Source organism: Dama dama, chromosome 7 (assembly GCF_033118175.1).
Source record: "Dama dama isolate Ldn47 chromosome 7, ASM3311817v1, whole genome shotgun sequence".
Lineage (NCBI taxonomy): Eukaryota > Metazoa > Chordata > Mammalia > Artiodactyla > Cervidae > Dama > Dama dama.
In genome coordinates this window covers 16138620-16164399 of record NC_083687.1, presented here as the reverse complement: position 1 = coordinate 16164399, position 25780 = coordinate 16138620, and the positions used below count along the sequence as shown (strand labels likewise).

The 25780-nt window shown below is 49.0% G+C and overlaps 1 protein-coding gene across 5 annotated transcripts in view; it reads right to left on the bottom strand.

The window, feature by feature from the left end:
• Positions 1-25780, bottom strand: part of DAAM2 (dishevelled associated activator of morphogenesis 2) — a 126696-nt gene that overhangs the window by 61774 nt on the left and 39142 nt on the right. Inside the window, exon 1 of one of the 5 annotated variants that reach the window (XM_061146626.1) lies at positions 18621-18763. The exons of 3 other annotated variants lie outside the window; for them this stretch is intronic. The gene's annotated coding sequence lies outside the window, so the exon portion shown is untranslated. Of the gene's footprint in view, positions 1-8982; positions 9102-18620; positions 18764-25780 lie in introns of those variants that run through there. One more of the 5 variants, XM_061146627.1, reaches the window with a different exon arrangement.

Below are 25780 nucleotides of genomic sequence, written 5' to 3'. Positions count from 1 at the left end.
TGCACCCCTCAGGGGCCCCCCTGTGCCACCAGTCCCACAAGGTGGCAGGAGGAGAGGGAGGGAAAGGGGTATCTTGCTGGGAAAGTGAAACTGAAAACGTCCCCCAAAGTGACATTTCTCTGACTCAGGAGTGGGGGCAAGTGTGGAAGTTGTGGGTTTTCCAATGGGTTTTCTCATTTCGAGAAATGTTGAAGAGAACATAGGTTTCTTTGTCTCAGCAGGACAGAAAACAAGCAGATAGTAGCTCTCCAAGACCAGGGTCAAGTATGCATGCATGCATTCATTCATTCACTCATTCATCCATCCACCTATCCACTCAACCCCCAAGGGACTGCCATGCACAAAGCAGTTTTCTAGGTGCTTTAGATGAACCACACATCAAATCCCATTCTCACCCCAGTTTACAGTGCTGTTGGGGAGGTCTGTGTATAAACCACCAGAATTCTAAGGGGGCGGAGGGAGGGAGTTCCAGGCTCTGGGACCGCAGAGAGAGGACAGTGGCTTCTGGCCGGGGTGGTCTGGAACATTCACCAGAGGAAGTGGCCTTGAAGCCAGAACTCAGAGGAAAGAGGTGGACACGTGCTAGTTGGGAGGGTCTGAGAAACCCGTTCATGACAAAGGTGTGCCAAGGTGAGGACTTGGCATCCAGGTGAGTGAGGGGCAGAGGGGGTTCCTTTTACCAGGCTGGAACACAGAACTCAGAGAGGTGCGGTGGGAAACAAGATGGGCAACCAGGTAAAGAAAGACAGACCTTGCAGGGCAGGTAGAAGGGGCAGGGGGGGGGCGGGGGTGCAGTGGGAGCTCCAGGCTGGTTGGCTGATTGGCCAATTAGTCGGCTGGCTTACAGTAAAGGGGAGTCTGAGAGGCCTGCTCTGAGCTGGGATTTGGATGGACAACTTTTTTTTAATTTTTAATTGGTTGATGATTGCTTTACAATATTGGTTTGATTTCTGCCATACATCAGCAAGAATCAGCCACAGGCATACATGTGCCCCCTCCCTCTTGACCCTCCCCTCCCACGTCCCACCCTTTCCCACCCCTGTGGGTTGTTACAGAGCCCTGGTTTGACTTTCCTGGGTCGTACACCAAATTTCCATGGGCCATCTGTTTTACATGCAGTAGTATATGTGCTCCCACGCTTCTCTCTCTCATCATCTCTCTCCATTCATGCTATCCTCTCCTTCCTCTCCCCTGTCCTTGTCCGTAAGTCTGTTTATGTCTGCGTCTCCACTGCTGCCCTGCAAATAGGTTTGTCAGTACCATCTCTCTAGATTCCATATATATGTGTCAATATCCAATATTTGTTTTTCGCTTTCTGACTTACTTCACTCTGTGTAATAGGCTCTAGGTTCATCCGTCTCGGTAGAACTAACTCAAATGTGTTCCTTCCTATGTCTGAGTAGTATCCAGACGGACAATTCTGGTGGCACTGTCTCAGCGCGGATTATCGGAGGGACAGAAGTGAGGAAGAGCCTGGAGCAGCTCTGAGTAAGAGTTAACGAGTCCCCGAGCAGCCCAGGAAGACAGGAGGGGCCGGATGCCCAGCATGTCATGGACGGGCGTGCGTGCCCACACGTGCACGAGCTGTGAACGGACGCGGGGGCTTTGGCAAGACACGGACTGGGCACAGAAAGCAAGAGCTTGGGCTGAGAATGGGAGGGAGCAGAGGGGAGCTCTTTGAGCAACAGCTGTGAAGTAAGAGGAGGAGGAATTTCAACACCCAAATCTCTGCTACCCATTAGAGCCAGAGGCCTGAGGCTCCCGGCCAAAGGGAAACCACCCCACACATGACAACCCGTCCTTACCCCCTTCTGCTTCCGGGAAGCTGAGCCCCCTCCAGCCAGCCACAGGGATGGAGAGGCTTTATTGAAGGGTGGCAGGGAAAAGTGCCCCCAGCTTCCTCCTGCGTGCTCCTCCAGGTCTCCCGCCAGAATGCCAGAGAGCTGAGAACTCACACTGTTCGAGGCAACCCCCGGCCTGGGAGCAGCTCCCTACAGCCACTCCTCTTGAGGTCCCGCACGAAGGCCGTCTAGCACTCGTGAGGGCAGGACCTCGAAGTCCCATCGAGGCAAGCTGACCCTGGGACCCTCGCTGGGCCTGTGCGCCTGGTCACGCTCTGGACCCCGGGCTGACAATCCTGCTAGCCCCTCTCTGCGTCCTCGCTCACACCAGAAAAGGCCTTGCATGTGCCCCGGCCCAGCCGGACATAAACCCTGGACGCAGGCACATTCCATCTCTTCAGGGAACGGGGGAGGGCAGGGGCTGGGGGAAGGGAGATGAGCTGACTCCTGGAGGACAAGCGATTGAAAACGTGGACCCCTCCCCTCCCCTGTCCCTCAGTCTTATTCATACAATTTCACCCATTCATTCATTCTAACTAATATCTGTTAAGCACCTAAGTGCCTTGCTAGGAACTGGAAAAATACCAGAGTAAACAAAAGTTCAGCTTGGTGGGGAAGGGAGACAAACGAACATCATAAAGTGTGGCTATGAAAGTGGAAAGCCACCACTTTCCTGGTGGCTCAGCAGTGGCTTCTGCCAACGCAGGAGACAAGAGTCCGATCCCTGGGTTGGGAAGATCCCCTGGAGAAGGAAATGGCAGCCCACTCCAGTCCTCTTGCCTGGAAAATCCCATGGACAGAGGAACCTGGTGGACTACAGTCCACGGCGTTGCAAACGAGTCGGATATGACTTAGTGACTCAGCCACCACCACGTGGTTCTGTTAGGGGCAGTACTGGTGCTTGCGTCTGGGAATGTTTGCAGAGCTCTCTCCCAGCGTGGGGTTCCATCCTCCTCTGAGCTCTCTGTTCATACAAACGGTATCATGTATGCCCAGAGCACTGGAAGACAGTCAGAGATGCCCTCAAGGATTCAGGACCAGATACCCGTCCCAGGGCTACGAATATTGGGTTGGCCAAGAAGTTCGTTTGGGTTTTTCTGTAAGGTGTTATGGAAAAACCTGAACGAACACATTTTGGCCAACCCAATACTATAAAAGACTGAAAACATCCAAAATGTTAAAACATAAAGACTGGTTAGATAGATGCAGACAGACACATATACATATATGACAACTTGAAATAATTATCTGTTGAGTTTAGGGTTATTTACTCCCAAAGTAAATTATCTTTGGGAGTTTAGGATTATTTTTCTTATCCTTTTCTGGATTTTTCCAAATTTCCAACAATAAGCATTGATTGATCAGAAAAGACACTATTATTTTTAAAAGGAGATAAACCTTAGAGTAAAACTGAGGAGACCCAGAAGCGAGTCCCAACTCTGCCCCAGCAGGTGACCTGGGCAAGACAGGAATGACCTTGGCTGAGAGCATCATTTCTCTGAGCCCTGTCTGTGGATGAGGAGGTCAAACCACATGCTCTCCAGAGTTCCTTCCATCCTGGACACTCGGCTCTGTGCCATAGAACACACGAGGTGCTAAATGATGCTGGTTGAATGGAATCCTACCCCCAAGCTCCCATTAGATAGTTCATCCTCCATTCAATTGTTCATTCAATCCACCTCTGCTGTTTTCAGCACTCACTCTGTGGCTGGCCCTGCTCATAGTACTGGAGATTTAAGGGCAGCCCCTGCCCTCACAGAGCTATAGCCTCCCAAGGTCAAGGTCCCCTTCCATGGCTCTTTGTCTTCTCTCCCTAATGCCCCATCCTTTTAATGCTTCTTGCCACCTTTCCCCCAAATGCCTCAGGTACATTGGTTTCATTCCCAAACACCAAGCTCCAGACCTGGTCCAGTCCCACAGGATCTCAGGCTGGGATGGGTGCCGACCTCTCATTTTCCCCCACTCCCTGCATTCTGCAAACAGCCATCTGAATAATATTTCTAGGAGCACCTAATTCTACATTCTTAGGTTCAGCATCACTCGGGGGTCCCAGGCCAAACTGAAAGCCAATTGGTTCAATTTCCAGGTTTGGTCATTTGACGGGGCTCACAAATTCCATACCAACCAAGCCTTGAAATCAGAGCTACATCCGTGTGCCACTGAGGACATGGGGGAACTGGAGCTCTCCTTACTGCTGGTGGAAAGCAGCTGGGCTGTTTCTTAAAAAGTTAAACTCACACCTCCTCATGAAACAGTCTTTCCACTCCTAGGTATTTACCCCAAACACAGAAAGCATGTGCCCATACAACATTATTCATGAATGTTCAGGGCAGCTTTATTTGTAATAGCTCCAAACTGGAAACAACCCAAACGTCCATCAGTGGGCAAATCAATAAACAAATTGTATAGTGTGTCCATAAAATAGAATACTCCTCAGCAAGCAAAAGGCATGAACTCCTGTAATGTGCCACATGTGGATGCAGCTCAAAATAATTATGCTAAGTACAAGGAACCAGAGGATAAAAGCATGCATATTGTATGATTCCACTTACCTAAAATTTGAGATAACCCAAATTAACCTATAGTGACTAAAAACTAAGACTAAGATCTATTGATCTTTTGATCAATTGATCTTCGTAAAGATTGTGTTGGGTGGTTGCTTATGGAGGGGGTGGAGATGGGGAAGGGAGGGAGTAGATTATAAAAGGGTTAACGGAACTTTGGGGAATGATGGTCAAGTGTGATCTTGAGGGCGGTGATGGAGTCAAAGGTATACACATATGCCAAAATATATCAAATTATGTACTTTAATTATGTAAAGTTTTTGGTACTTCAATTAAATTGCAATGACATTGCTTAAAAACAAACAAAACAGAGACATTCATAGCCTCACAATACCCAGCCACCAAGGGCTCTGGTGTCTGCAGGTGGCAACCCTCTAGAAAAGCAGGTGTCTGGCAGGATAGGTCCCCTCCTCTTTCATTGGTTTGCTCTTGGTTGCCTTCTTACTTCCTCTAGGCAAACCAGAATCAACCTGACGAATTGTTTTTTCATAGGTGAGCATCTCCTGCAGTGGTCCCCAACCATTTTTGGCACCAGGCACTGGTTTTGTGGAAGACAGTTTTTCTATGGACCGGTGGGGGATGGTTTCAGGATGATTCAAGTGCATTACATTTACTACATCGGCTCCACCTCAGATCATCAGGCATTCGATCCCGGAGGCTGAGGACCCCTGCTCTAGAAGACCACTAGTATCACAAGCTTCTCTACAGGTTCTAGGAAAGAACTCACAGCCCAGAGGTGCTGGGAAGATGAACAAGAACTCTCTCCAGGTCTAAGTCTCAGCTGATCGCATCTGGTCTTCCAGGAGGCAGGGTGGTTTCTTGTAAAGAGTGTATGCTTTCATGTTAAGCCTGTGGCTAAGTTACTTAGGACCTGTGAGCCTCACTTTCCTATAGGCACATGGAGGACAAAGCCCCCCTCCCAGAGGTGAGCATCAAACAAACAGCAGGCATCAAGCAGCCGGCACAGCTCTGAGCACATCGCAGGCCCTCCATCAGGGTTCCCTTCCTCTGTTCTGACCCCAGGCTCCTCCCAGGACTGGTTATGTTTCAGGGCTTCACCAAAGCATGAGAAAAGCTGAGGGGTCCCCAGAAGCCTAGTGAAGCACAAGCCTGATTCTACCTGGATGCCTCTGAAGGTAGAGCTGAATTGAAGGCAGTCCCAGGCTTCTGGGTGGGTAAAAATAAGGCACCTTCAGCCAAGGTTGCAGTTCTGGAATTTGTTAGAGACAGATGACATAGCAGAGGGGATTGAGAAAGGTGGCCATGACTTGGAGATTCTAGGACAAGACATCAGGAGAGATGAGGGGCAGGCGTGGGGGAGATACCCAATCCTTGCTCACTGGACAAGTATAGGAGATACTCAGAAATGACCAGAAAACAGAGGGAAGGAAGATATGAATGCATGCTGGCATGTGAAAGGGGTTGACGCCATGGTACAGAGGTGTGTGGAGGACGCCGTGGTACAGAGGTGATGCCATGGTACAGAGGTGTGTGGATGACACAGTGGTACAGAGGTGTGGTGGTGTTGTTCAGTCACTCAGTCATGTCCAACTCTCTGCGACCCCATGGACTGCTGCACGCCAGGCTTCCTTGTCTATCATCATCTCCCGGAGCTTGCCCAAACTCCTGTCCATTGATTCGGTGATGCCATCCAACCATCTCATCCTCTGTCATCCTCTTCTCCTCCTGTCTTCTATCTTTCCCAGAATCAGGGTCTTTTCTAAAGTCAGCTCTTTGCATCAGGTGGCCAAAGTATTAGAGCTTCAGCATCAGTCCTTCCAATGAATATCTAGGGTTGATTTCCTTTAGGATTGACTGGTTTGATCTCCTTGCAGTCCAAGGGACTCTCAAGAGTCTTCTCCAACACCACAATTCAAAAGTATCAGTTCTACAGCACTCAGCATTCTTTAGGGTGCAACTCTGGGTGGTATATGTGCATGTGTTTATAGTGTTATGTAATTAAAAGACGTTTATTCCTTGAAAGGAAAGTTATGATCAACCTAGACAGCATATTAAAAAGCAGAGACATTACTCTGCCAACAAAGGTTCGTCTAGTCAAAGCTATGGTTTTTCCAGGGGTCATGTATGGATGTGAGAGTTGGACTATAAAGAAAGCTGAGCACCGAAGAATTGATGCTTTTGAACTGTGGTGTTGGAGAAGACTCTTGAGAGTCCCTTGGACTGCAAGGAGACCCAACCAGTCCATCCTAAAGGAGATCAGTCCTGGGTGTTCATTGGAAGGACTGATGTTGAAGTTGAAACTCCAATACTTTGGCCACCTGAAGCGAAGAGCTGACTCCTTTGAAAAGACCCTGATGCTGGGAGGGATTGGGGGCAGGAGGAGAAGGGGATGACAGAGGATGAGATGGCTGGATGGCATCACCGACTCAATGGACATGGGTTTGGGTAAACTCCAGGAGTTGGTGATGGACAGGGAGGCCTGGCGTGCTGTGATTCACGGGGTCACAAAGAGTCGGACACGACTGAGTGACTGAACTGAACTGATAGTGTTATGTGTGTGTTTATATGTGTATATGGCATGGTACAGATGTATAGGTGATGTGTGTATGTATATGTGTGTTCATTCCCAGGAAATAAACACACACAATTCTACTGGCTTTCAAGTTTCTGCAGAGAGAAGACCCAGGTAGCTCCCTGATGAATATGAGCAGAGGAAACAGTAATATCATTGACAATCAGCCTCCATGCCAATTTAAAATCAGCCCACACTTGGTTTATGAGGAGCTGCCCAAATGTAACATTCAGGAAATGTTACTGTGGGGGAGATGCTGTCTTGTCTTCAGTTTCCCGTGAGCCACGTTACGGCCTGGGAACAGAGATCCACCAAAAGACGCTCATACCTGCCATGGGCCAGAAAACATAGTGTTCACATTCAGCATCTCACTGAATCTCAACACAACCCAGCAAGGTCAGTATTTCTGACTGATAAGGACACTGAGGTTTAAAACCAGGAGATGACACCCACACTCTCCTGTCATACACCATCTCATTCCAACCCAGTTTCAAGTCAGTTCTGTAATGTGTATGTACACATACATGTGTGTATTTCTCTGGGTGTAGGTGTTTGCACAGAAGACATAATTGGGTTTTCGTTAGTGTATATTAACAAGGTGTACACATGCACCCCAGGGTTCCCCACAGCACTATTTACATGACATGGAAGCAACCTAGATGTCCATCAACAGATGAATGGATAAAGAAGTTGTGGTACATATATACAGTGGAATATCACACAGTCATAAAAAGGAACGAAACTGAGTCAGTTGCAGTGAGGTGGATGAACCTAGAGCCTATTATACAGAGTGAAGTAAGTCAGAAAGAGAAAACTAAATATTGCCTATTAACACATATCTATGGAGAAGGCAACGGCACCCCACTCCAGTACTCTTGCCTGGAAAATCCCATGGATGGAGGAGCCTGGTAGGCTGCAGTCCATGGGGTCGCGAAGAGTCGGACGCACCTGAGCAACTTCACTTTCACTTTTCACTTTCATGCATTGGAGAAGGAAATGGCAACCCACTCCAGTGTTCTTGCCTGGAGAATCCCAGGGACGGCGGAGCCTGGTGGGCTGCCGTCTATGGGGTCGCGCAGAGTTGGACACTACTGAAGTGACTTAGCAGTGACACCTATCTATGGAATCTAGGAAAATGGTACTGATAAACCTAGCTTCAGGGAAGCAATGGAGCTGCAGATGCAGAGAACAGACTTGTGGACACAGTGGGGGAAGGAGAGGGTGGGGTAAACTGAGAAAGCATCACTGACATGAATATACCACCACGTGTGAAAGAGCTGGCTAGTGGGAAGCTGCTGAATAGCACCGGGAGCTCAATCGGTGCTCTGTGATAAACTAGAGGGGTGGGAGGCGCAGGAGGAAGCTGACTGATACAGTTACAACTGATTCTAGCTGTGGTACAGCAGAAACCAGCACAAGGATGTAAAGCAATTATCCTCCAATTTAAAAAAAAAAAAAAAAACAGACAATGTGTATACTCCCTCTGCCTCTATTTGAAATTCTGGTGTTATAGTTTAGCCCTTCCCCCAATAAGCCTGAGATGGAAAAAAAAAAAAAAAAAATTGCTGACAATAATGTGTCCTCAAACTATACCACACTCCATAGTTTACAAGATAGACATTCAGCACACTTTTAGAAAGAAGGATGCTAACATTTACTAAGAGCGAGGCTGGGCTCAAACAGTCGCCTTTTTTATTTCACTTAGTTATCCCAGCAGCCTGCAAAGGTGATCTTAGGCATTTTTATACATAGGGAAATTAAAGCTTAAGAGAAGGTAAGCAACTTGCCCAAGTTAGCAGAGTTCATAAAACACGGGAACCTCAGTCTAATGGATTCCAAAACTCAGACACAGCCTTCCCACTGCACAGAGATGGCAGCATCATGGTAAACAGTTGTCGTTCCCCACCCCCCGCCGCCCCCCAGCCATGGAAGCCTTCCCATCCCTTCCCCATCACCCACCCCAACTCCCAGGGAAGAACTGAGCACTGGCACAGAGAAGCCCTGTGCCCCGGCCGCAGGCAACAATCGGGCCCCATCATCTTACCGCCCACGCTGAGCCACAGAAAGATCCAGGCTACCCATCTTCAGGGCCAGCCTCTTGAGGATGAGCGCCAGGCACTCTCACAAAGGCCGCTGGCTTGGTTTAAGGCTCTGCCGCCGCTGTCCTGAAATCTTCAGTAATTTCTGAACAAGCAGCCTTGCCTCTCCATTTTGCGCTAGGGCCCATGAATCTTGCAGCTGGTCCTGCCCATCTTCCAAGGAAGCCAGTTCGGGCAGCCTTTCCCAGGAAGAGCAGCCCAGCCAGCCACTCCCTGCGTGTTTCCAAAAATGTTACCCACAGTCCCCGAATGGTCAGGACAGAAGTTACTTTAATCTGGGGTGGCTTCCTGGCCCTAACGGCCTTGATGGGGCAATGCAGGAACTGCTGGGTTGCTCCCCACCCTGCTCTCTCCTCCCCATTCCACCTCACCCCTCCGGCCGCATGCTCCCTGGTCACTCCTCCCTAAACACACCATTGCTCAAGGGATTAAAATTCCTGGAGGGCATGGACACTTCCGCTCTATCTCCAACTCCCCTGACCCGGGCTCTTTCTGCACACACAGCAGGAACTTGATGGGAGCGGAGGGATTAGATACACTGCAGTGTGTATTTCCTGAATTCTTGACCCCATCAGTTACAGGATCTATCATCAATGTGATGACTTTACTCAGACACAAAGATTGTGGGTCCTTCTGCAATTGGATAAATATTAAAAGCCAGAAAAATGTGTTAGCTTTGAACTAGAGTTAAAAAAAAAAAAATTGGTTCTGCTTGCTCTACATTTGAGTTTGCAACATTTGTCCCCCAGCCCACGCCTACCTCTGCTTCCTCCTCCTCTCCCTTCCCTGTGCAGGTCTCACCTTCTCCAAGCAGCCTTCTTAACCATCCTCAGCTATCTGAATTCTTCCAAATAAACTCAGAGCCCTTGCTCTCTACCCTTTTTAAAGGATGCTGCATCATATACTACTCTGTGGCCCTTCCTGTTATTTGACGTCTTGAATTCATTTATCTTTTTTATGCCAATGAGCTTTTCCACCATCTATACTGAGTGCCCCAGGAACATGACACAATGCCATGTGTGCCATGAATGAAAGCCATCTGACGGCAGGGAGTGTGGGTAGGGAATAGAGAGAGGAGAAAGTTATTAACCCCAGAAATAAAATCTTCACAGCAAACCCAGTGAACTCAGGTCCTTCAACCATTTCTCTTCTTAAGAGTTCACTGGAGGTCAAAGGCATCCAGACCTTGGCCAGACATCATCAAGAGGTGTCTCAAGTGGCACTTAGCAAGAGGCAAAAGCGTGCGCCTTGACAGACCTGTGTGGCTAAATGAGGTCTTGGCATTCCCAGACGAAACGCTGGCCATTTTCATTCCTGTTTGTTTCTGCTGCCCTCACTCCCTTCCAGCGAACCAAAGACATCTCGTATGTAAAAGGCGTAAGATATTTTTGCCCCCTGTGCTTCTAGAACGGGATACTTCCTCCAAGGGAAGTGAGACCTTGGCTAGGAGACCTCAGGCTCTAGAAGCTGGGGTTTCCCCTTTGGAACCCAGACCATCCCTCCATAGCTTCAAGCCCAGTCTCTGCGTGGACTCCCCCATCCCTAAGTCACGTTCCTTTGACCCAGATACCCCTGTAAGCTGTGCCCGGATTCTCTCCACTGAAGGAACTTTATTCACCCGAGGGCCCCTCACGTGCCCCTCGCCTCCCTCCTCAGCGTCCACCTCGCCTGGAAACTGTACTTCTGCACATCAGCATCGCTTCTATACAGCCTGTCTCCCCGCCCCCGACCAGAGGCTGTCTTCCCAGTTTCTTCTCCATGGTGTTTCAGAACAATGTGACTTCCAACCCAGCTTTCCCCACACTCCACTTTCTCTCCTCTCCTTGATTTCAAACAGCTAGTCCCCCTGCCTGGAGCACCCCTCCTGGACCCTCCCCCTCCTCCCGGCCACCCACCTGGCAGCCTGCGCCCTTGCCCACAGGTGTGGTGAGGCGCCCCTCCTTAGCATCCTGTGTTTCTCCCATCAGACATCAGAGCTGCCGCTGCCGCTTCTGCTTCCTAAATAGTGTCATTCTCAATGGGCTACGACATCCTTGAGTTCTGGACCAGTGTCGCATGGTCTCTTGGGAGCCCTGTACCCAGCAGAGCTGGTCCCGAAGCTGGTGTGCTGGGCCTTGGCCAAGGGTCACACCTCCGGTCTCTGTCCTTCTCCCTCACCCCTTCTCCCTCCCAGCAAACCTTCCATCTCATTTCAGATGCATTCAGCCAGTGGTCACTCCCAAAGCATCGTCTCCCCATCTCCAGCTCCTTATTTCCAACGACCCACAGGTCTGCTCTGAAATGCGGGCACCATTCCCACCAACTTCCTCTCAAACCGTCTTCACTCCTCCTGCCCGTAGCCCACTTCAGCCTTCCTCTGTGAGTGATGCCATGGTCCAAGGTTCAAACCACAGACTCATCCTTAACTTCCTCTGTCTTGAGAAGTGCCACATGCCAGGCCTTTACACGTGTTATCTCATTTCTTGACCACATCAATCTCTGAGAAGTGGGTATCAGCCTCCTGAGTTTAGACTGGGAAACTCTTCATCCCCTTCCCTTCTCTTTCACATCTGAGGCCAAGAGAAGTCTGGTGACCTGCCCAAGGTCACAAGCACGTAACTGACTGAGCTGGGATGAGAGGCAGGTTCTGACGGGCTGTCCAAAAGACCACATAGCACGTGTGCGCGCACACACACACACACACACACACACACACACAAATGCACGATGTTCCCTCCTTTACGCTATAATTATCCAATCAATCTCCAAGCCCAGACAATTTCCACTTGGAAATGCTTCCTTCATGGGCCCTTTGATCTCCCATGTGGACCCAACTGAGACACAGGGCAGGGGGGAGATGGGAGGCCATGGGTCCTGCCCGTCTGGCCAGCAGCGCTGACCTCACCTTGTGCTCACAGCTTGGAAGGATTTTTTCCAAGGCTCCATCCTTTCTTACCAGTTTGGCTGACCTCCAGCCCAGGCAGAGGCTGACCCCTTTTCCCTGGACCTGCACCTCACTCACTGCTCCTCTTGGCCTCAGGCCCAAAGTCGTCAACAGCCTCCCCACCTGGAGCACACACTGTTTCCAGGTCTCTTCCCTCAATTTAGCTCTTGGTTTTCCCACTCGCCACAGAAGAACCCCAAGGACAGTGGATCCCATCCTAAGGGGCTTCTCAACAATGCAGATCCCAGGGCCCTGCTCTCAGAGTTTCTCAATCAGCAGATCTGGGTAAACCTAAATCTGCATTTTAACAAGTTCTTCAAGGGATTGGGATGCAGGTGGTTTCATCGACCCTTCATCCCCTTCCCTTCTGTCACATCTGTAAAGAGATGTGATTCTTCTCTTTTTTTTTTTTTTTTCCCACAATTCACCCTACTGTCCAGAGTAGTGCTCAAATCCCCCAAGTTCTCATCCCTGGCTGCACAGTGGAATCACAGGGCATTCTGAAAATATTTATGCCTGAATCCCAACCACCAATTAAAACAGAATCTCTGGGCTGGTGCTGGGGAGCCACTGGGGTGAGCAGCTCATCCTCCTTTGCTCGACACTGTCTCAGTTTTAATCCTGAAAGTCCCACATCCCTGGGAAGTTCTGAGTCCCAGGAAAACAGGATCAGTCATTTACCCTACAGGGCTCTGGGTGGGAGTGGGGTGGGGCGAGGTGTAAATCTTTCCTGGTGATTCTAATTTGCAGCCAAGCTCGCCAAACACTGGAGCTTATCTGCGCTCACCTGCCTTTTGCTTTCACTCAGCTCACCTAATCTCAAAATATGTCTCTAGGCCAGCAGCACCAGTGTCAACTGCGAACTTGTTTTAAAAAGGTAGAGCCAACTCTAAATAGAATACAGAGGGCTGTCCTGGTGGCTGGGTGCTAAAGCATCTGCCTGCCAAGCAGGAGACACAGGTTCAATCCTTGGGTCAGGAAGAGCCCCTGGAGAAGGAAATGGCCACCTACGCGAGTACTCTTGCCTGGGAAATCCCATGGACAGAGGAGCCCAGTGGGCTACAGTCCATGGGGTTGTAAAGAGTCAGATACAACTAAAGCAACCAAACAACAATAACAACAACAGACAGCTACAGAGGGATCCTCTGATACCCTACCCAGAGCCACCGACATTCATTGACTTAAGTGAGGACCAAGGAGTTAACTGGTGGTGGAGGTTTGAGGCTGGGAGGTTTCAGTTCTCCCTGGAGAGGTGTAGTGGTGACCACAGTGGGCTGCGTTTTGATTCAAACGCACTGACCCTTTACTGACCACTAACTAAACTAGCTGGCGTGTTCATGACGTCTCATGAAATTCAACACTAACCCTGTCCAGCCTATGGTATTGGGGTTTTGCAGGGTCCATCTATGAAACTTTCCTCTTCTGGCTCAAGTTCAGGGCCAGTTGAGAAAGAGATACACGGAGCAAATAGATGGAGGTCACAGTATCAGCCACGCTCCTGATAAAGCTGTGGGAGTGTGCGGCTGTCTCTTTAGACAAATGGACTTCCTGATATTTCACCCATGAGTGAGGCCAGCTGACGTGTCCAGTCCTTGGCAGAGGAGGGTGACCATGGACCCTTCCATAGGAGGAGGTTTCCAACCTCACCACCCAGAGTTGGCCAGATGCGCCCACCCTGCACACAGCAGAACCCAGAGAAGGGAGGAGTGTTGGCCAGCCCAGCTCGTTACCTCCCAGAGTCACTGGTCAAAGATGCCTCGCCTCTTCCCCTGGGGAAGTGATGGGGAGGGAGAGGCCAAGGTTCTCCACCCCTATGTCCATTAAAGCCTGGCTGCCTCCTCGGACCAAGCCAGCATCTCTGCAGGTGGGATCAGGGCATGAGTGGCTTTAATATCTTATGTTTATAAAAGTTCTCTGGGTGATGCTAAGGTGCTGTGTTGAGTAACCACTCTTGGGGAGATCCTCTTCTGGAAATGAGAAGCCAGAGAGATGCTCCCCTCCAAGGGTGGAGGTTGCTCCTATTTCTCAACCAGGGAAACGAGGTCTGGGGAAACTTGGGCATCTAGCCTTCTGCCCAGAGCCAGTCACCAGAATCCTAAGGATGAATAATAGCAGGGAATGAATCAGCTTTCTCCAAATCTTGGGTAGACCTGGAGGTTGATCAGCCAGGTTGGAGCCAGATCAGCTAAACCAGTGGTTCTGGAATCTCCTGGAGGGATTGTTAAATGCAGCTCAATGGGCGCCAGTCCCAGAGTTTCTGATTCAGAGGGAGGGCTGGGCAGCTGTGAGAAGAGAAGGGCACAGGTTTCCCAGCTGGGGAGATCTTTGGCACCAGCATTAACGATGGCCTCGCCTGGGGTTCACGCAATCTCTCTGGGGCTCGGTTTCTTCAAACAGCCATCACAACGGAACAACGACCTCGTGTGTTTCTTGTGAGCTGAACCAGTACGCGTGGAGCACCTGGTGTGGCGCCTGGCACTTAGTAGGACGGAAGATAAGTTGTCGATGTTGATTATTATTTGTAGATGATGATGTTTTTCAGGGATGGCTTCTTTGAAAAGACTGGGAGGAGGTTTTGGGAGGCAAGCGAGAATACCAAGAGGCAGAACACCAAAGAGAGAAACAGCCAAGTCTGAAAGGATGCAGGAGGGGAGCCAGAAATGGAGCAGAAGCCGGTGCACGGAAGGGACAGGCAGACTGTGTGCAGAGGGTGGGGGTCCGCTGCAGACCTGGCTGGGAGAGAGGCTGGGAGTCAGAGCTGCCCAAAATAGAACTCCCTTCTCTCCAAGTCCTCAATGCTCTCCCCCTCCCCTCCCCATCTCTCTGGGCCACACTCCACATGCCTCTGTCCAGACTCATTTGTTAGAACTGACCCCCCCCAACTGCACCCCCACCCCTGCCCTAGGGACTCAAGGAATTTTAGCAATGTGTTCAGTTCCAAGTGCTGGAGGAAAAGAAGCGCAGTAAAAAGGGAAAAACCCTCTCTCTAGGCTTGTGTCTTTGTATGGCTTCCCAGAGCCCCCCAAGTCTTCCACTCCCCTAAGAGATGGGCATCCAGAGTCAGCATCTGGTTAGAAGTATCCAAGCTAACTGGTACCAATGGCCTGCCTCCCCTCACCCAACCACAAAGTCCTCCCTGCCATCTCTGCCAACCCATGTCCTTCCCTCTTTCATAACTAGACTCAAAGCTCATCTCCCTGAAGCCTTCCCTAGATGAACTTCACTTGATTGTAAGAGCTTCTTCCTCCATGTATGCATCCATCCACCCATCCATTCATTCCACAAATGTTTACTCAGCATCTGCTCTTGTAACAGAGAACAAACCTGACTCCATATTGGATCTGTTTCTTTAGCTCTAACCCTTGTGCGCTGTTGCCGGAGCTTAGTCATGATGACTCTGTACATTTGTAAAAGAATGTTGCCTACAGCCTGAAATATACATAACAGCCCATTCTCAAGGCTCTGATGTTTACAGGTATAATACTTTTCCATTTATATAGAGATAAAAAGTAGAACAGAAAACAATTATCAATAAATATCCAATTAATGTTGGATATTTATAGGAATACTATGATCAGACCTACATGGACCACTGCAAGAACGAAGGATTACTGCACCAGATTTGCAACGACCAGACACACCCTCTGCTCTTGGGGTATAAAACAAGCCCGAATTCTAACTCAGGTAAGATAGCTCTTTGGGACACTAGTCCATCATCTTCTCAATTTTCTGGCTTTCTGAATAAAACCTCTATTCCTTACCCCCCAAAATCATCTCTTGATTTATTGACCTGTTGTACAGTAAGCTGGTGACCTGGTGTTTGGACCTGGTGACCCTCTGACTAGGCACGTGCTGGGTAGCCCGGACTCCAGTCCCTGCCCTCCTACAGCCTAAGGAAAAGAGCACTAGAGTGGGAGCTCACAGTTGAAAGGAGGTAACAGTGTCCCTTTGACATGATCTTCAAGTTCACGGTCATGCTCTTCAATCCTCTTTTTTGGCATCAGAAAAGACCTCCCAGGCAGAGGTGAGACAGCATCTTCTTTGCTTACACACAAAAATCACACCAAAGAAAATACACCCATATAACGTCCTTCGTGGTTCCATGTTGCTTTCCATCCTGTGGACTTTAGAAACATGTCTGACTTTAGAAACATGAGCCTCAGTGCATGTCATCTTCAGTAACTCACTCAGTCTCTGTATCTGGCACCTTAAGGACCATCTTAACCGACATCTATTAACCTGCTTGGATGTACCAGGCATGGGAGATAAGAGCTGAATAAGGTACCTAATGATGACAGTCTAGTGGGAGAGCCAGGTATGCAAATAGCTAGTCTAGCACTATATGGGATGGACACAGGTAAGGCACTGTGATGTGAGTGGAGAGAGGCATCTGCTACAGTCTGGTTGTTGACCTGGAGGATGCCAGGGAGGCTTCCTGGAGGAGGCAATGAAGAGAAGTAGTCAGTCTTCAACTGAGCCTGTGCAGTGGCTTGGCTCCTGCCATTTCAGATCATCTTAACCACGTCTCACTGACTTCGCTCCCTTCCCTTCCTTGTCCCTGCATCTCAGAATGTCGCGGGTATTGGGACTTCTGGGAAAATGAATCCATGTGCATGTGGTCAAAGGGAAAAAATGTTACAATACCAATAACTTCATTATGTCATAAAAGCTAAATATATAAAGCAAAAGGTTATTTCCCCTGGCTATTTTTAGGTGGTGCTCAGATACCCGCCTCGGCCTATTCAACGCCAGTGCAACCAGGGGCCAGAGCTGAATTTTCAAATGTTGCACCGCGGTCTTCAGAGCCGGAAAACAGCTACTGGCAGATGGAAAAGGGCAGGGCTTCAGCTGACTTGTGAGCTGAGTCAGGGCTGTACCAGGCTCTGCACAAAGCAGCTACAGCTGTGAGTCAAAGGCCTCTTTAGCTAGGGAAGCTGAGTGAGAAGGAGGCGGTCACATCACACTTTTTGTCAAGCAAAGTCATCATCCCAACAGGTAGTGAAAATCATTGCTTCCAACGCAGGGGGCACAGGTTTGATCCCTGGTCGGGGAACTAAGATCCCACAACCAACAGAACACAGCAAAAAAAAAAGAAAAGAAAAAACAAGAAGGATGAAAGTTTTTACATCCCTAGGAATAGGAAAGAATCTGAAGACAGCCTTTGCTAACATGGAGTGAGATTGTCTATGACATGAGAGGTTTGCCCTGATATTCACCCTTAGCTGAGTCAACTTGAAGCCAATCCCCCTTTCTCTGGGGAGGATTATATGTCATTCAAGGGGCAACATTTTATTTTTACTGAGGGCTAACAAACTTCGACCGCAAGACTCCTTTCTGAGAAGCAAAGGCCCTAGGAATAGAATGGAGCCGAGAATCCAGAATTTGAACTTCTAAACTTGGCTCTGCCAGTAACCCACTCTAAGACCTTGGGAAAGCTTGCTTCCTCCAAAGCCTCACTTTCTTTATCAGGACAGGACACACCCCACAGGGTTGTCATGAGGAGTAACTGACAAATTCAGGAATAATATTGCAGGTCTGTATAACAGAGTATTTTAGGAGGAAAATATTTCCCAATATATTTTGCCTCTGGGAAATCCAGATGTTTAATTTTTTTTTCCCTTTTCTCCTGTATCCTTCTGATTGTTGCTGTGGGTTTGTTGATTTTGGGCCGCCTCATGCAGCAGCGCAGGGTCCCTAAACCAGGGATCGAACCTGTGCCCCCTGCATTGGGAGCCAGGAGTCTTAATCACTGGATCACCAGGGAAGTCCCTCCTATATCCTTCTATTAATATGAGAGCTAAGCCACAGCCTTTTCTCTGGTCAGAGAAGATTTATAAACCCCCCCACCCCGCCCCAACAAAAAGGCCAGCTGAGCAGGGAAGGGTCACTGAGAGGCAATGTTGTTTACTCTGGACAGGAGGAGGCAATAGAGAAGCTTTCTAGGAGTAGGAGGGGGAGGAATGACCAGGATTTCACTTCCACACCTGACGGACCGCATGCCTGGGGAAACACCATGCCCCTTGGAGAAGCCCCACCTTCCACTGGGCTCAGAGCAACAGGGCTCTGCCAGGGGTAGGTTGGGAAGGACCAGGGGCTGTCCTCGGACCCGCACAAGAATGGGCCTTCCCATTCTCCCACAACAGCTGGACACTCGAGCCCTCCAGGGGAAGGTGGGTGTCTGGGAGAGTGGGGGACCCAAAGAAGCCGTGGCTTCAGCAACAGGTGTCAGGGAACCCTTCAAAAGCCCCAGGGACAAGAGCAGACCTGGCCCCTTCAGTGGATTTCAGTACGTCGACTACAAACTGGCACTTGCCAAGAACAGTTGCCAGCAACTGAACAACAACACAGGCATCTGCCATGTGCCGCCGCAGAGACTAAACCCTGTGCCGCTGCAGCTGTTGACCTTCAACACCCCCGGAGAGAGTTCAGGGTGCAGTGAGGCGCTCTGGGCTCCACGGAAGCTGGTGCAACAGTTGTTTAGATAGGCAGATATCTTCAGGAACTGATTGCATGATCCCAATCTTTGCATCTTTTCGTAACTAGAAAAGCACGAAATCCCTTCATGGTAACATCAGCTCCTCATGACTAGCAGAAAACCTTCTGTAAAGTAAGCACTTGACTGTACTGAACTCCCCCTTCACCAAAATCTTATATGTTTACCTTCCCCCACTGCCTCTTTGGAGTGGTCTCTCGGAGCACTCTGAGGTGGTTTCCTGGGCTGCAGTCCTCATTTTGCCCCCAATAAAACTGAATTCATAACTCCCGAGCTGTGCATCTTTTTTGAGTTGACAAGCACCAGGACCCTAGACACAGAGGGAACACAGAACACGTGTCAGTGCATATCAGCGGGGAACCTGCGGCCTTGAGAAAACTGTAGCTTCCCCAGCGAGCAGATCACTAAGGAGGGGGGCCCTGGAAGACTGAATCCTGACTTCACTGGACCATAAGTCTCTGTTTCACATCACAGAAAAGACGAAGAGACCTTTATTGACTAGGCTAAGATTTCTTTTATTGCAAGTGATCAATTCCAGCAAGTAATTATTTTTCTTGCACATGTGAGTTGTAATGTACACATGTTCCCCAACCATTTCAAGAAGTCTTCAATAAATATTAGCTGCCTTCATCATCATAACTAAGTAAGTTCTTCCCAGACTGGTATGGAGGGAGGGCAGGTTAGAACAAGAGCAAGAAACAGTCCTACTTGTTTCAGATCTGAGTTGGAGCTGAAGGAGCCTGGAGGGACCAAGGAAAGAACTGGGAGCGAGGGGAGGGAGAGCTGCATCTGGAGTGTTTACCCTCTATTACCTTCTATTATTTTCTATATTACGTTTCTATATGCAAACATACTCAAGCCCTCCCTTCTCAGTCAGGTTTAACTCTAAAGAATCTGCCTATCGTTCTGCCCTTTCCTCCCCCTCAAAAGGGCTACAGAGGAGGGGGCACCAGGACACTTACTCACTTAGCACCTGCCGGCCTTGTAATAGGGTCCTGCAGGCCCACTCTTCTGCCCACCCACTTACTGTCTGCGAAGCCCTATAAGGACAGCATAGTGGTAACGAGCCAGAACTCAGGTTGCATGAGTACAGATCCCAGCACCACTGATCGGCTGCGTTGTCTCTGGCAAGTTACTTTGCCTCCCTCTGCCTCTCTGTGCCCTTCTGAAAATGTAAATAATAGTAATTTGCCTCCGAAGGTAGTTGCAGGGATTAAGTCAGTGGGTTAGTGGTCTTATACACGGTGATCAGGGTCATGCCTGGCTCCCAGCAAATACTGTGTAAGTAGCAATAACTACTCACCTTCTCAATGAGATTACTTAAAATAACCCTTCTTCCAGTGCAAAAAGGGAACCCTCCACACCACTCGTGGAAATATAAACTGGTATAGCCACGGTGGAGAACAGTATGGAGGTCTCTTAAAAAACTAAAACTAGAACTATCATACAATCCAGCAACCCCACTCCTGGGCATATATCTGCAGAAAGCCATAAATTTGAAAAGATACATGCACCCCAATGTTCATAGCAGGACTATTGACCATAGCCAAGACATGGAAGCGACCTAATGTCCATCAACAGAGGAATGGATAAAGAGATGTGACATATAAACACACAATGGAATATTACTCAGCCATAAAAAACGAATGAAATAATGCATTTGCAGCACCATGGATAGACCAAGAGATTATCATACTAAGTGAAGTAAGTCAGAGAAAGACAAATATCATATGATACCACTTAAATGTGGAATCTTAAAAAATGATACAAATGAACTGATCTACAAAAAAGAAAGACTTACACAGAAAACAAATGTAAGGTTTCCAAGAAGAAAGGTGGGGAGGGAATAAATTAGGAGTTTGGGATTAATATATACACACTAGTATAGATAATAAAGATTATCAACAAGGACCTACTGCCTAGCACAAGAACTCTACTCAATATTCTATAATAACCTATATGGGAAAAGAATCTGAAAAAGAATAGATATACGTATATGTGTAACTGAATCACTTCTCTGTATATCTGAAACTAATACAACATTGTAAATCAACTATACTCCAATATAAAATAAAAATATTTTTAAATGAAAAAAAATTTAAATGCAACAAATATAGTCAATGATGAATATGCAACAACAGAAATAATAAAAGTTTAAAATTAAAAAAAAACAAACCTCTTCCAACACCATCCACTCCCTTTTCCCTCCTCCTATCTTCCACATAGACTTATCACCAAACGAGATGCTATATATATTATTTTCTATCTCTCCCTGTTTGTCCATCATTTTTTTGTCCATCATCCATTGTATATCCACAGGGCCCAGAATTACTGCCTAGCACATAGCAGACTCTGTAACAAAGGATGAATCCAGGAAATTTTCTTACTAATTGTATAACCTTAAGCAGATTACAGGGGCTTCCCAGGTGGCACAGTGGTAAAGAATCCACCTGCCAATGTGGGAGGCGCAAGAGACACAGGTTCAATCCCTGGGTTGGGAAGATCCCCTGGAGTAGGAAACAGCAACCCACTCTAGTATTCTTACCTGGGAAATCCCATGGACAGAGGAGCCTGACGGGCTACAGTCCATGGGATCGCAGAGTTGGACACCACTGAGCACCACCACCAGCATAAGCAGATTATGTAACTCCACACACCTCAGTCTACTCATCAGGAAAATGGGACTGACATGAGGATGAAATGAGATGACATTTGCGAATACATCCTCCCCAGTCCTTGGCACATGGTGGATGGATGCCAGCTGATCTGGGAGGACCAGTCTCAGCCTGGCTCAGGCAGGGCCTGCAATGGTTAATCCCCAAATCTCTTCCCCTGTGGCAAGGCAAGGCTGGACTGGAGGGCCACTGGCAGCTGTCCAGGTGGCGGAGAGATGTCAGAGGTGGGCGCCTATGGAGCTGCCCTGGTCCTGACGCTGGGTCCTGACCCAGGCAGCTGGAGTCTGCCCCCACCCCCTCCTGCTGGGAGACACCGCCTGGGCTTGGAGCGTTTCGGGTGCAGGAGCCAAGTGGTGGGAACCTCCGCCTGCCTGGGTCCCACGCCACATCCTGGCCTTGGGGGAAGTGGGCCCAAGGCCGGGCCTGACTTCCCAGCCGTTCCCAGGCGCCTGCTCTCCAGCAGGCCCAGCTGGGTGGACTGAACCGGAGACCCATTGGGGCAGGTCTGTCCCTCAGCACTGCCTCGTCCCCACCCACAAGGAGGGAGACACAGGCCTCAGCAAGGAGGGTCCACGTTCATGGCTCAGCTCTGTCGGCCCTGAACCCTACCCGCCTTCCCAGACCGGGGGAGGGAGCGAGTTCAAAGGCAGATGAGCCTCAAGTGGCCAAATCGCAGAGAGTACACTCAGAGGAGCTGACTCCAGCCAGAGTCTTGTCCCATTTCCCCCAGTTTTCCAACTTTCTGACAGCTTCCCCAAGAGTTCACCCTGTTCCAAGGCTCACCCGGAAAGAGAGGAGAACAGATGTGCAAGCTGAGCGTGGATGGGGAAGATGGACAAATGAAACCAAGCGTTTGCCCCATGGGTCATTAATTCTAGTCACATGTGGAAGCCCCACTCCGTGCCAGGCACAGCATGCTGCAGGGGTGTGGTCATGAATAGAAGACAGACCTGGGGACTTCCCTAGTGGTCCAGGGTAAGACTCTGCGCCCCCAGTGCAGGGGGGCCTGGCTTCAATCCTTGGTCAGGAAACTAGACCCTATAGGTCCAGGCTGCAACTAAAAGACCCCGCATGCTGCATTGGAAGGACTGAGGCTGAAGCCGGAGCTCCAATACTTTGGCCACCTGATGCCAAGAGCCAACTCACTGGAAAAAACCCTGATGCTGGGAAAGATTGAAGGCAAGAGGAGAAGTGGGCGACAGAGAATGAGATGGTAGGATGGTATTACCAACTCAATGGACATGAGTTTGAGCAAGCTCCGGAAAATGGTGAAGGACAGGGAAGTCTGGTGTGCTGCAGTTCATGGGATTGCCAAGAAGTGGAAACAACTTAGCGACTAAACAACATACTGCAAAAAAGACTCACTGAAGCCAAATACATAAATATTTTTTAAGAAACAAACAAAACAAGCATAGACCTGGTTACCAAAAAGGCTCTCGGTTGGTCAGGGAAAAAAGGTCCACAGGTAAGCAGGTTGGGGAGGGGGCAGAGTTGTGCAGGGCATGGTGGGAGTCTAGGGGAGGGGTCTCTAACATTCCCTGGGCAAGGAGGGAGGGCTGATAATCTGCAAGAGTGATACCAAGGTGCTTCTAGCAGGCAACATCTTGGGGAAGAATGCAGGGACTAATGAATGGAGAAAGGATACCCCTCACCAAGAGGCCAGCTCAGAATAGCCTTGGAGCGGGGCACGGGCCTCAGCTCCCATCCTCTTGGTCTTCCGGGACTTTCACTGGAAAGTAAGCCTCCCTGAAGGCAGGGACATGGTCAGGTTGCTCCCTCAGAGCTTAGAACAGTGATGGACACACATACGAGGCACTCAGCAAATGGGTCTGAAAATGCTGGAGTGTAAACAAACTCACTCCTGACTCTCAGCAACCCCTGCTCTCCTCTGATCCCCCTGGCCTTCATGCAGGTTGACATTGCCCAGGTTTCTCTTGATGAGCATGTAAAGCTTGACCCACTAGAACTCTCTAACTGGTACCCAGTAAGTTGTCTCCTCAGCCTCCAACACAGGTGTCTATCACAGGCACAAACCGTGTGGTTTTCCCCAAGTGCTGCTGGAATCACAGGCCCCTGGGGACGATGGCAAGGAAGAGCCGCATGTTGTCACACCTTGGTCCCTAGAGAAGGACAGCACGGTGCTGCCACCTACACCAGCCCCGGGCTCCCTACACGCCCATCAGCCCAGCTCTCAGTCCCGGGCATGGAAGGGATATAGGGGAGCAGGGGGCTGATCAGCACGCTCTGTTCAGACACCACCATGGAGCTGGGCCCTGGGGAGATGGCCCAAACACAAGCCACTCCTGCCTGCTTGCATCTGAAGCCTATTATACAGAGCCAAGTAAGTCAGAAAGAGAAAAATAAGTATCGTGTATTAACGCAAATATATGGAATCTAGAAAGATGGTACTGGTGAACCTATTTGCAAAAAAAACCGCAAAGAGCACAGGTTCCCTTCACTTGTCATTTGGCCAATGTTTAACCAAGACCTACCTACTATGGACTAGAACCTGTCACTGGGACTAGGAAAGCCCAGTGGAAGCTACTGGAATCCTTGCCTTCTGGAAGCTCCTGGTTTACGAGAGTCAAGCAGAAGAGTGGTTTTCAAGCAACCTGCTAAGTGCTACATCAGTGGTAGGTCTGGCTGGCAGACGGAGAACTTCATCTCCCTGAAACCAGGGGAAGGGGGTGCAGGAGACTTTATAGAAGTGGGAGGAGTGTTTGAACTGAGCCTTGAGGGAGGGCTAGATACCTCACCAGGTATCAATCTTCAGGCAGAGGGGATGGAAGGGCAATAGTGAAGATACAGCCGGTGAGAGGAGGGGCGTGCAGAGATGGGTGTGGCCAGACCTGAGAAGCAGCCCAGGACTTGGTCTTGAGAGGACCACCCTCCTTGGACTCTGAAACTGGGTTTGGGATTTTCCAAACTCTCCTTAGGTCCTAACAGGATCCATGCTCAAACCAAGGAGGTCAAGGGGAAGCACACAGAGGCCCTGAACGGCAGCCCAGGCTCACGCCCCACAATCAGCCAGCACAGGGATGTCTCAGTGGAACCCCACTCAGAGAGCCAAGGCAAAAGGGCCACTGTCTCTGGAGTGACCAAGTGCCATTCCACAAGCTCAGGTGCAAAAATCTGACCCTGGGAAAGACTACTCTGTTCTGCTTCTGGATGGTTCCACCTCCCTCTCCACCGTTCCCACTCCCCCAGCCTTTGGGTAAGGAACGGGACTCCTCTTTTCTCTGACCATCCTGCAGGGGGCTCTCTCAAGGATTTGGGGAACCACAGGATTTTTTTTTAAATTTATTTTTAATTGGAGGATAACTGCTTTATAATATTGTGTTGGTTTCTGCTGTACATCAACATGAATCAGCCATAGGTATACACAGGTCTCCTCCCTCTTAAACCTCTTTCCCACCCCTCTAGGTTGTCACAGAGCGCTGGTCTGAACTCCCTGCATCATGCAGCAAATCCGCACTGGCTGTCTATTTCACATATGATAACGTGTATGCTTCCATGCTGCTCTCTCAATTCACCCCACCCTCTCCTTCCCCCACTGTGTCCACAAGTCTGTTCTCTCTGTCTGCATCTTCACTGCTGCCCCAAAAACAGGTTCATCAGTACCATCTTTCTAGATTCCATATATATGCATTAACACACGATATTTGCTTTTCTCTTTCTGACTGACTTGGCTCTGTATCATAGGCTCCAGTTCATCCACCTCATTTAGAACTGACTCAAATTCGCAGAAGCACAGGGTGCTGAGAGTGGAGGTGACTCTCCTTTTCAAGCCCACTTTACAGAGGAGAAAACTGAGGCCTGAGAAGCAAGGCCACTTGCCCCTGGGAAAAAGCAAACTCATGAGACCCCACAGCTAGAACTCCATCCTCAAATTCTCAGCAGCGGACAAACACTGGCTTGGTTCTTCAGTTCTTGGTTTCCTCTAAATAGTTTCTCCTGAAGATAGTGTATATGAAACAACAACTACAACAATGTAGTAAATAAAAAACTCTGAAAACCTTCACCCAGATTCCTCAATGAATACTTCCCTAAAGACTGTGAATCCTGTGAGGGCCTCTCCCTCTGGAAGATGTTCCCTAATAGTCTAGAAACAAATTCACAACTTCTTTTGGTCTTTATCTCAAACGTTCTCTTCAAAGCCTGGAGGATATTCAGAAACTCTTTAAAGAAGAGATGGTCTTCCCAACAGTCAGTCCAAAAGGTTCTGACCTGCCAAGTCAATGTTATAGAAAGCTGTGACTTCGTACACAATTAGCTTTATTCATCTACCATCAGTACACGGTCTCATATTCCACGCCTGATTTATAGTATATTTTCCTTAATTAAAAAAAAATTTCCTCAATTTTTGCATGCAAATGGTCCTAAGGCAAAGCGAGAAAAATTAGCAACAGAAGCTGAAAGCAAACAAATCCACCTGGTGTCCAGGGATTTGGGAGGTTGGGGAGGATCAGGTGGCATTTTGAATAGGTTTTCCAGGAAATAAGAGCTATTGGTCATATCAGCTATAAAACATAAGGATTGATTTGGAAATTAAAAGGGAAAATAAGTGGGACACGGGAGGAGCAAGAGAAAGAGGGAGGAAATTAAAAAAAACAGAGAAAGATCGGAAACTCCCCCTCAAAACCTCAAATGAC